Genomic DNA, 11434 nt, shown 5'->3' with positions numbered 1-11434 from the left:
TTTCCTCATTTTTGTTCAGATCATTATGTGCATAGTGTGACTGTGGGAGTGCACTTGTCCCACCTCCCAGGGGTCAGACCATAGTCTTGGAACCATACTGTGTTATTTATCATTTCACCAATACCAGCGAGAAATGTCTGCTGCTCTGCATAATTTACGCAATTCAATTATTCATAAGGTCATAGCCTGCATAACACCAGCAGCGAGGTGGCCGAGTGGTTAAGGCGATGGACTGCTAATCCATTGTGCTCTGCACACGTGGGTTTGAATCCCACTCTCGTCGCTGTCATGGTTCTCTTTGCAGATGATCACAGCTGTCATGTTGAAACTGGAACTCCAATGGTCAGCTCATATGCATTGTCGCTATTACAGAATCTCAAAGAATAGTTTCAGCCTGTTGACTAAACTGCATTGAAATGTCGGTTGCATTGGGATAATGAAAAGGAGGGCGTTTTACTTTTTCAAGTCAAGTTGCTGTGAACGTTTTTTTGTATGAAAGACATCCAGGAAAATCAAATACCGAGAGCTGCGAAGTGCATGGTTATGCAAAGGGAATCTTAATGAATGTATTGTCAGATGAAATCTGGAGGAGGTTGAGTAGAAGTAATTCATCCTGGTGAGAAGAGCACAGCGAGACAGCACAAAATGATGGAGATATTTCAAAATGGGCAGGGCGTGGGATTAGGTTAACTGAGAACTGGCTGTAAATGCACAGTGGTGAATTGCTGATGTGGGTACCGTGCATGGGCACGGAGAGACTTACACATTGGTCTCGCCCTCGCCCCTTGCTCTCGCCGTTGATGAATACTGGACATAAGGCACAGATAAAGACAAGATGTGGGAAGTAAGCCCCCTCTCGTTATGCACACACTGGATGCATCACATTGAACTATGAACAACTGGAGAAATCAACATGTTTCCTATAGTGAGTGAAACTAAACTGTGGATCAATAACCGCAGATTCATGCAACATAAACATTTAAAAAATGATTTAAAATGTAGGGTTTAGGTTTGCTCGCTGAACTGTAGCTTTGATATCCAGACGTTTCATTACTTGGCTAGGTAACATCATCATCAGTGGTAAACTCCAAGAGAAGTGAAGCTGTTGTCCCCTGCTTTCTATTTGTATCTTTCTCCTGGATGGGGTTCTTGGGGTTTGTGGTGATGTCATTTCCTGTTCGTTTTCTGCAGGGTTGATAGATGGCATCTAGATCTATGTGTTTGTTTGTGGCATTGTGGTTGGAGTGCCAGGTCTCTAGGAATTCTCTGGCATGTCTTTGCTTAGCCTATCCCAGGAGAGATGTGTTGTCCCAGTCGAAATGGTAGTATTTTTAATCCGTGTGTCGGGCTACGAGGGAGAATAGGTCGTGTCTTTTTGAGGCTAGCTGGTGTTCGTATATCCTGGTGGCTAACTTTCTTCCTGTTTGTCCAACGTAGTGTTTGTGGCAGTCCTTGCATGGAATTTTGTAGATGACGTTCGTTTTGTCCATGGGTCGTACTGGGTCTTTTAAGTTTGTCAGTTTTTGTTTGAGAGTGTTGGTGGGTTTGTGTGCTACTAGGATTCCGAGGGTTCCTAGTAGTCTGGCTGTCATTTCTGAAACTTCTTTGATGTATTGTAAGGTGGTTAGGGTTTCTGGCTGTGATTGGTCTGCTTGTCGTGGTTTGTTCTTGAGGAATCTGCGGACTGTATTTTTTGAGTATCTATTCTTCTCGAATACGTTGTTTCGGTGGTTCTCCTCTGTTTTCCGAAGTTCGTCTGTGCTGCAGTTTGTGGTCTCTCGTTGGAATAATGTTCTGATATAGCTTTGTTTGTGTGTGTTGGGATGGTTGCTGGTGTTGTTAAGTATTTAGTCAGTGTTTGTCAGTTTTCTGTATACGCAGGTTTGCAGTTCTCCGTTGTCCTTTCTTTCTCCTGTGACGTTCAGGAATGCGAGTTTGCTGTCGGTGTCTTCCTCCTTGGTGAACTTTATGCGGTGAGGGCGTTGTTGATGTTAAATGTCTCTTCTATCTTGTTTCGTTTTGTGATGACAAAGGTGTCATCTACGGAGCGGACCCAGATTTTAGTTTGATTGTTGGTAGGGCTGTTTGTTCCAGTCTTTGCATTACCGCTTCAGCTCTGAATCCCGATCGCGGAGATTCCATGTGTGTGCCGTTGGTTTGTTTGTAGACTATGTTGTTAAAAGTGAAGTGGGTGGTGAGGCACAGGTCCACTAGCTTCATGATATCTTCGTTGGTAATGTGATTGATGGTGCTTGGTATGTGTGATGTTCTCTTCTAAAAGTGTGGTAAGTGTTTCCTTTGCCAGGTCGATGTTGATGAAGGTGAACAGTGCTGTTATGTCGAATGAGATCATTGCTTCATCTTCCACAATTTTGGTATTTTTGATGATTTTTAGGAATTCGTGGGTGGAGCCGATGGGGTGCTCTGACTCTTCTATGAGGTATTTCAGTCTTGCGTGCAGTTCTTTGTCCAGTCTGTAAGTCGGTGTCCCGGGTAATGAGACTATGGGTCTGAGGGGGGCTCCTGGTGTATGGATCTTTGGTAGTCGGTTCGACTTGGGCAACACATTGATCCTGGGACAGTCGAAGCAAAGACATACCAGAGAATTCCCAGAGTCCTGGCACTCCAACCACAACGCCATAAACAATCACATAGATCTATATGCCATCTATCAACCCCGCAGAAAACGAACAGGAAATGACATCAGCACAAACCCCAGGAACCCCATCCAGGAGAAAGATATAAATAGAAAGCAGGAGACAACAGCTTTGCTTCACTTGGAGGTCGCCACTGATGATGTTACCGAGCCAGGTTATGAAACGTCTGGATATCAAACCTACAGCTCAGCGAGCAAACCCACACCCTAAGCTACAAACCTTCACAAACCTTGCGATTAAAGTGTCTTTATACGCATATCGTTAATAGACTTTTCGTGATAATACCCATGTGGTTGAAAGAAGAAGACACCACATTTCAAAATGGATGACAACGTTACCAATTTTGTTTTGAAATTGAGATCTATTTGATCATTTTACACAGTGAACAAGTTCATTTTAAATAATGCAAACCACATTCTCTCACCTGGAATAAAAGTGTGATTTCAATATCAACATTTTCCTTGCTAAGTCGCAGTTACTCAACATGAAAAATAGGATGTAATTTTTATTAAGCATACATCAATTATCACCATTATCTTACTTGGAATTGACTGCAGTATGCACATGCTAAATAAGGTTTAAGGAAGAATGACTTTTGGAAATAATGATTCGGTGGTGACGAAAAATAATATTAGGTTCTCATGATGCGGATATTCCACCAATGGCTCCAGTGGTGGAAATGTTCAGTGGGCAGTATTTCTATGATGGCATAGAGGTATGTGAGCTTCCAGGGATGGGAGCTCCCAATTCATCTGGAGCAGGGCCTTTTGACGTGGACCAGGGAGTATTGTGACATCAGTCTGGGAGTTCCAACCGTACCTGGAGCAGCTTCTGTTGACATGGAGCAGCAGGGAGCATTGGCACATCCGAATGCAAGATCTAACCTCATTTGGAGCAGCTTCAGTTGGCATGGAGCAGGAAGCTTTGCGAGATCCATCTGGGAGCTCCACTCTCACCTGGAGAATCCTTTAATGACATGTAGCAACAGGGAGCATTAGGACATCAAAGTGATAGATCCAAATCAACTGGACTGCTTCTATTGACATGGAGGAGGGAACATTGGGACATCAGACTGGGAGCTCCAACCTCACAAGGATCAGCGTTTAACGACATGTAGCAGCTGGGAGCATTGGGACATCAGAGTGGTAGGTCTAACCTGAACTTCACCACTTCTACTGAGATGGAGCAGGGAGCATTGGGACATCAGACTGGGAGCTCCAACTTCAAGTAGAGCCGCTTCTATTGACATGGAGCAGCAAGGAGCATTGGAACGTCAGGTTGGGAGCTCCAACATCACCTGGAACAGCTGGTATTTACATGGAAGAGGAGGGAGGATTGGGACATTAGGCTGGGGGAAAGGATATTCAACCATTTTAAACTAAAGTAAAATATGTTTCAACACCTCAGATGTTAATTGATTTATGAAGAAACTTTCCCGGGAAAATAATTAATTCTTTAGATAGTAAAGACAAGTCCTGCAAATATTCAACTCAGGAAAACGCATTGGTACAGAGAGAAATGGGAGTGATGTTTCATGTCTTTGTCTTTTCTTTTCTGGCCGACTCTGCACTGGATTACATCACCGGAAGGACGTTTTCACTCATTTCCTGCAAATACGGACAGGTCATTAACGTAATCTAATGCTGAAAATTAATGGGAATATGCGGTGTTATGATTAGGCTGGAGTTTACCTCAAATTATGGTGAAAACGTAGCAAAGTCAGTTGCAATTTCCAAGATCAGCAGTGACGTCATTGACTGGCTGATCAGATTGTGAATGGTCGTTTTTTTGAGGACAATTTGAAGTAAATCAATGATGGTGATTATCTTGGTTCTTTGATCACCTTGTGACTGTTTCTGCTATTGCTCATGTCCTTGTTAACACCACAGCTCTGCAGCATGTAAACTCTCAGCTGTGCATCTGGCCGCTGGTACAACCATTTGTATAGCTGACTACGGATCAGGCGGTTGTAGGTTCGACTTTTACTTTCCGCAAGCGCATTATGGAGATTGATCACAAATCCAACCAAATCATTTTTGTTATGCTGAGGTGGGTAATATTTGAAATTTTCATCTCCACGAACGAAAATTCCTTCACTGTCTTCGACCAGTTAAACATTACCAAGAGCTGTCAGAGTAAAAATCACACTGCACCAGATTGTATCGAACAGACGTATTTGGAAGCACCAGTGTTCCATGCACTGCTTCTTCATCAGGTGTTTGTCAACTGTTGGAATCTAAAATGGCTTTGTGTGATTATTAAATGTATCCAAGCCCAATCCAACACCAACACCTCCACGTCATGGGTACCGTCGACAGCACGAACGGTCGGTTAAAGTCCAGATGATCTTCCAAAGATCGCGCATATTGACACACACACCACGTTTCTGCAGAAAAACACCCACCAGATGTGGGACAGGCTCTCCGAAAGCTAGTGCTTCCAAATAAACCTGCTGGACTCTGCCCTGGTTTTGTGTAATTTTTATCTTTGTCTATCCAACTCAAACACTGGCACTTCCATATGATTGACAACACCAGTCATGTCCCAGCGCCGTCAGAGAAGGCAATCCTGGAATAGCCCAATACATTGCTCATAGGTACGTTTCGTTTTCAGAAATCAACCCACTCAATCGCTGCAGCTCCTGTGTATGAAAAGCACAGAAAAGAAATAGCTGAGACTCAGTTTTGACAATATTTTGAAATTCTTTGGAAAGTGGAATCAGAGGAGAATGAAGGATTAACTGTCCGACTGTGCAGAGAGAGGGGAGGCACTATTCCCTTCTTTGATGAGCTGGGGTATTGACTGATCTAAGGCATGAAACAGGTTCCTGGTAGAGCTGCGCTCTCTGCATCAGGAACCAGGGATGAGGGCAGAAGCCGTTGCACCGTTTCTTCATAACACGGTTTTTGGAATTATGTCACTGCAGATATGATTCCCCTCAAAAATGATTGAATTACTGAGTATTTACAGCACAGAAATGAGTTCCTTCATCTCATTTCCCAGCACTTGGTCTGTAACCTTGTAAGCTCTGACGTTTCACTTGAATGTTAATTTCTCTGGAACGTTTCAATCTCGTAAACCACAATAAATGGGATTAAAGTTTGAGATGGGAGCTAAACCCCATTTTCACCCATAGACTGAAGCACGCAGACACATTTCCCCAAGTGTGACACAGGCCTCGGGAGAAAACAAGCAGAAAGTAAGATTTCACCAACTTGTCTGATGTTGTCCCATTGCAGAGTTCAACACCAATGTCTGGTTACAGCAAAGAAAGGAAGCATTCAGTCCGTCCCATCCCAGTGTTCCTTGCCCATTGTTTCCCCATGACTCTGCAGTTTATCTTAACTCACCTCGTTCTTGCTGCCAAACCTGATCACTGCTCACGCCCGCTATTTCCTGTCTTGCCGAAAGGTTTGCCTCAAGTTCATGGAAATGAAAACAGGAATGGCCTATTTCAAGCACTTTTCTAGTTTACAAGGACAGTGTTATCACCACTGAGCAAGCACATTGCCAGCTCAGAGAGAAGGTCTCATCCTTTAGAAACTGAAATGCAAAGATGATTGGATATCCTCAGTGTTGTAAACCAACCAACAAGACCGTAATAGGGCCGAGGGGATCACGCACAGAAGGATGGAAGAATAGAATGGGGAATCTCATGGTGTCCAGGGTGATGTTAACAGAAGTCTTCCCTGGTAGTATAGTAATGAGGATTCAGTGATTTCACTATCATGGCTTGTTCAAGGTTAACGTTTACAGTAATCAATATGAAATACTGCCTGATATTTTGAAGCCAAATGATGTGCAGCAGACAGAATCGTTTCCCTGCATGAACTAATAAGAGAGTTCAGAAGAGCCAGGAGGAGACATGAGAGCCAGGAGGAGACATTGGAAGTTGTTGGCGGATAGGATCAGGGTTAATCCTAAAGCTTTCCATCGGTATGTCAGGAATAAAAGAATGACGAGAGTTAAATTAGTGCCAATCAAGAATAATAGTGGGAAGTTGTGTGTGGAGTCAGAGGAGACATGGGGAAACACTAAATAAATACTTTTTCGACAGTGTTCACGATATAAAATGAAAATGTTGGTGAGGAAGATACAGAGATACTTGCATCTAGACTAGAAGAGATTGAGGTTCACAAGGAAGAGGTATTAGAAATACTGCAGAGTGTGCAAATAGACAAGTCCTCTGGGCCGGATGGGATCTATCCTAGGATCCTCTGGGAAGCAAGGGAAGAGATTGCCGAGCCTGTGCCATTGATGTAGAAATCATCATTGTCTACAGGAATAGTGCCTGAGGACTGGAGGATTGCAAATATTCAAGAAGGGTAGTAGAGACAACCCTGGTAATTCCAGACCAGTGAGTCTTACTTCAGTTTTTGGTAAAGCGTTGGAAAAGATTATAAGAGATAGGATTTATAATCATCCAGAAAAGAATAGTCTGATCAGGACAGTCAGCACGGTTTTGTAAAGGGTAGGTCGTGCCTAACGAATCTTATGAGTTTTTTTGAAAAAGTCACCAAACAGGTGGATGAGAGTAATCAGGTCGATATGCTGTATATGGATTTCAGCAAGATATTCGATAAGGTTCTCCACAGTAAGCTATTATACAAAATGCAGAGGAATGGGATTGTGGGAGACATCGCAGTTTGAATCAGTAATTGGCTCGCTGAAAGAAAACAGAGTGTTGTAGTTGATGTAACATATTCATCTTGGTGTCCAGTTACTAGCGGCATGCTGCAAGGGTCGATGTTGGGTCCACTGCTATTCGTCATTTTTATAAATGACCTGGATGAGGGCTTAGAAGGGTGGGTTAGTCAATTTGCGGACAAAAATATGGTCGGTGGAGTTGTGGATAGTGACGAAGGATGTTGTAGGTTGCAGAGAGACATAGATAGGATGCAGAGCTGGGCTGAGAGGTGGCAAATGGAGTTTAATGTGAACAAGTGTGAGGTGATTTACTTTGGCTGGAGTAATCGGAATGCAAAGTACTGTGCTAATGGTAAGATTCTTGGGAGTGCGGATCAGCAGAGAGATCTCGGTGTCCATGTACACAGATCTCTGAAAGTTGCCACCCAGATTGACAGGGTTGTTAAGAAGGAAAACATTGTTTTGGCCTTTATTAATAAAGGGATTGAGTTCTGGAATCCGAAGGTTATGCTGCAGTTGTACAAAGATCTGGAATGGCCACATTTGAAGTATTGTGAACAGTTCGGGTCACTGCATTATATGCAGGATATTGACGCATTGGAAAGAGTGCAGAGGGGATTTTATAGCATGTTGCCTGGTATGAAAGGAATGTATTACGAGGAAAGACTGAGGGCCTTGAGGCTGTCCTCGTTGTAGAGAAGACTGAGAGGTGACTTAATAGAGCCATACAAGATAATCAGAGGTTTAGATAGGGTGGACAGGGAGAGTCTTTTTCCAAGTTTGGGGACGGCAAACACGAGGGTCACAACATTAAAGTGAGGGGAGGTAGGTACAAGACAGATGTCAGAGGTAGTTTCTTTACTCAGAGAGTAGTTAGTGCATGGAATGCTTTGCCTGTAACGGTGGGAGATTCGCCAAGATTAAGTGCAGTTAAGTCGTCATTGGAGAGGCATATGGACGTACATGGAATAGTGTAGATGGGATGGGCTTCAGATTAGTATGACTGGGCTGCGCAACATCGAGGGCCGAAGGGCCTGTACTGCGCTGTAATGTTCTATGTTCTATATGCTACAGTTCCATATCAGCAATGTCATCTGCAATTGCCTGACGTTCAATCAGTTTAAAACAAGAACGGAGGGGGCGTCAGGAAGACGGAAGGGGTAAAGTGGTTTGTGAGAATTAACTACATACCTCGTGAAGCCAGGTTCAATGTAGATAATGAATATCGGTTTTCCTGTTTACCTTGGTATAATGATCACTACGGATCAATTACCCAATATTGTCTGCCCTTTGTGTGTTGTTCTTTGTACATTTCACCTCGGCTCATTGTTCCGGGGGAACACGCTTTTTTAAATTTGGCACATTTTACTCAGGTCGGTTTTGCAGCTTCCTATTGAGGCCAACAATTTTAGGAACAGATAGACACCATTCAGACCATCACGTCTACTCCGCTATTGAATGGCTTCATATCTGATCTGATAACCTTGAACTCCGCTTTCTTGCCTTTCTCCATAACGCTTGATGTCTTTGCTGTTTGAAGATCTGCCGATCTCAGCCTCATTACACCTAATGACACTTCCTCAACAGCCTTCTGCTACAAGAAAGTCCACTGATACAGAACTGTCTGAGAGAATAAATGCTTCTTCATCTCTATTTTAATTGTGAGATCCGCATTCTAATACGAAGTTAAAAATCACACAACACCACGTCATAGTCCAACAGGTTTAATGGAAGCAATAGCGTTTGGAGAGCTGCTCCTTCATCAGGTGGCTGTGGAGTACACAGTGGTAAGGTACAGAATTTATAGCGAAAGGTTACAGTGTAATGTCACTGAAATTATACATTGAAAAATACCTTGATTGCTTGTTAAGTCTTCCATCTGTTAGAATGACTATGTTTGGTTCATTTCTTTCTTATGTACATCGAAAAACTTTCTTTTGACAGTTACATTCTCAGGTGGACTTTACCAATTTGCGTCAGCACAGATAATATGTTGAAAGTGTTAGTCCCAGTGTGCCGCGCCCATGCCATAATGTTTAGACTGACGCTAATCTAAAAAAAAACACGCTGCCGGCAAGAATGCCTTAAGACATGGTACATTGGTGAAGCTGAGTAGAGGCTATAACAACGGAATGGGCGCTACGCATCAATCAACAGACAGGTGTGTCTCTTCCCAGTTGGACAGCACTTCAGTGATCCAGGACATTCGACCTCGGATCTTCCGGTGACAGTCCTCCAAGGCGGTCTTCAGAACAGGCAGCAGCTAAAAGTGCCCCCACAGAAACTGAAAGCTAAATTCGGTACCCATGGTCATTGAGTTCTTGTCACAGTACAGGTGATCCCATTGCCCTATCTACAAACAGAGACCCTCCTACACACCCACAAACACACACACACACACACATATACTTTTCTGGGGTGAATTTGTACTTACAGAGTTACATTGTACTTTGCTCAAAAACTGCATGAATCCATGTCAGTCTCTGGTAACTTATTTTAATAAATTTGAATCTGTCGAAACATTATGGAACAGACAGCAGCACAGGGTGGGGGGGGGGTGGGGGCGGACAGGCATCAGTTGTTAAACTTCACCTGAGAATGAAATTTTAAAATAAAAAAAGTTTTGCACCTTACATATGAAAGAAGTGAAGCTAATATGATCATTCTAACAGATCGGAGACTGAGCAAACAATCAAGGTATTTTTCAATGTACACTTTCAGTTACATCACACTGTAAACATATACTATAAATTCTGTGACTTACAACTGTGGACTCCACAATCACCTGATGAATGCGCACTGGTCCGAAAGCTAGTACTTCCAATTCAACCTGTTGGACTATAACCTGGGGTTATGTGATTTTCAAATTTGCATATCCCAGTCCAAACCGGCATCTCCAAGTCATTCGATACGAGGTGCTTTGGTCACAGAACTAAACTTTCTGCATCCAACTTATTAAATCCTTGAAAACACCTATATGTTTCAATAAGGATCATTTGTAGTACTGAGTCTCAGCAGGCAAAGGCAAGTGATTTCAGCGTTTCTTCCCATTTGATTTTATCTCCGATATGAAATTCGCACTGACTCTGCCAGAACTGCTACCTTTGGTGTTTTATAATGTCAGGAATTCATGTTCAATTTAAGATTTACATAAGGAACAACAGATTTTTATCCCTGACTGGAAATCAACAATGGGAAATAGCAGTGAGACAGCTGCATTTCAGCAAGTTCGCACCAAAGAAGCCATGTGCAATGCTTGGAACTTTTCTTGATTACTTTGTTCAGTTGAAAAATGACAGTTTTTGAGTTTTTTAGAGCATGGTGAGAAGCCTTTCAGCCCATTGTATCAGTATCAGTCACCAAACATCTGGCTTGTAAACACAGTTTCCAGCATGTGACTCATCGCCTGGTGTGTTCTAACATTTCAAGTCTTAGTAAAATTGTTATTCAATTTCTTCAGGGCTTGAGTGGAACAAAACCCATCTCTGTGAACGAACAGTTCTGAAAGACAAACTCTTTCTCAGAGCAGTTTGTCAGTTTTCCTCAAGATGCTGTTGAAAATGTTTCTGCGCTTACATCTGAATTGGTTTACCCTGTTTCTCCTTCAGCTTCCTCCTTCTTTCTATTAAATGGTTTTGACTCCAGTACAGACACAAGGTGCAGGTTGCGGAAGTCACGTGTTTGTACTTTCACTGACACTCTGTCTCGCCGGGAGCTACAGACCTTCCCCACCCTGATTCAGACAGCACTGTCCTTTCTGTGACATTTCCCATGGAGAATGGAAAGACAGACATTAATAACCAGCATTTGGAAACGGAGCGACAGTTTTAAAACATTGACAGTGCCCCAGCCAGGAATTGATCTCCTAACTCCCGCATAACATACAGCGACACTAACCACTATACTAGAAAGGACAACAGCTTCAAAGGAGACACTTCAGCCCGTTGTGGTTGCATTTGTCAAAAGCAACTGATTAAGGACCATTTAGCCCAAAGCCTTGATTGTCTGGAAAGAGAATTGGCTGGTCGACAGAAGACAGCGAGTGGTTGTGGAAGGAAAATATTCTGCCTGGAAGTCAGTGGTGAATGGTGTTCCATGGGCTCTGTTCTTGGGCCTCTACTCTTTGTATT

General features: G+C 43.0%; 1 non-coding gene across 1 annotated transcript; it reads left to right on the top strand.

The window, feature by feature from the left end:
• Window positions 1–201: 201 nt before the first annotated feature.
• Window positions 202–283, top strand: trnas-gcu (transfer RNA serine (anticodon GCU)). The gene has a single exon. It is a non-coding gene; the product is annotated as a tRNA-Ser (tRNA).
• The last annotated feature ends 11151 nt before the right edge of the window (window positions 284–11434 follow it).

Source organism: Chiloscyllium punctatum, chromosome 12 (genome assembly GCF_047496795.1).
Source record: "Chiloscyllium punctatum isolate Juve2018m chromosome 12, sChiPun1.3, whole genome shotgun sequence".
NCBI classification, from domain to species: domain Eukaryota; kingdom Metazoa; phylum Chordata; class Chondrichthyes; order Orectolobiformes; family Hemiscylliidae; genus Chiloscyllium; species Chiloscyllium punctatum.
Note: the sequence above shows the minus strand (reverse complement) of the source record. Positions and strands in the feature narration are given on the sequence as shown.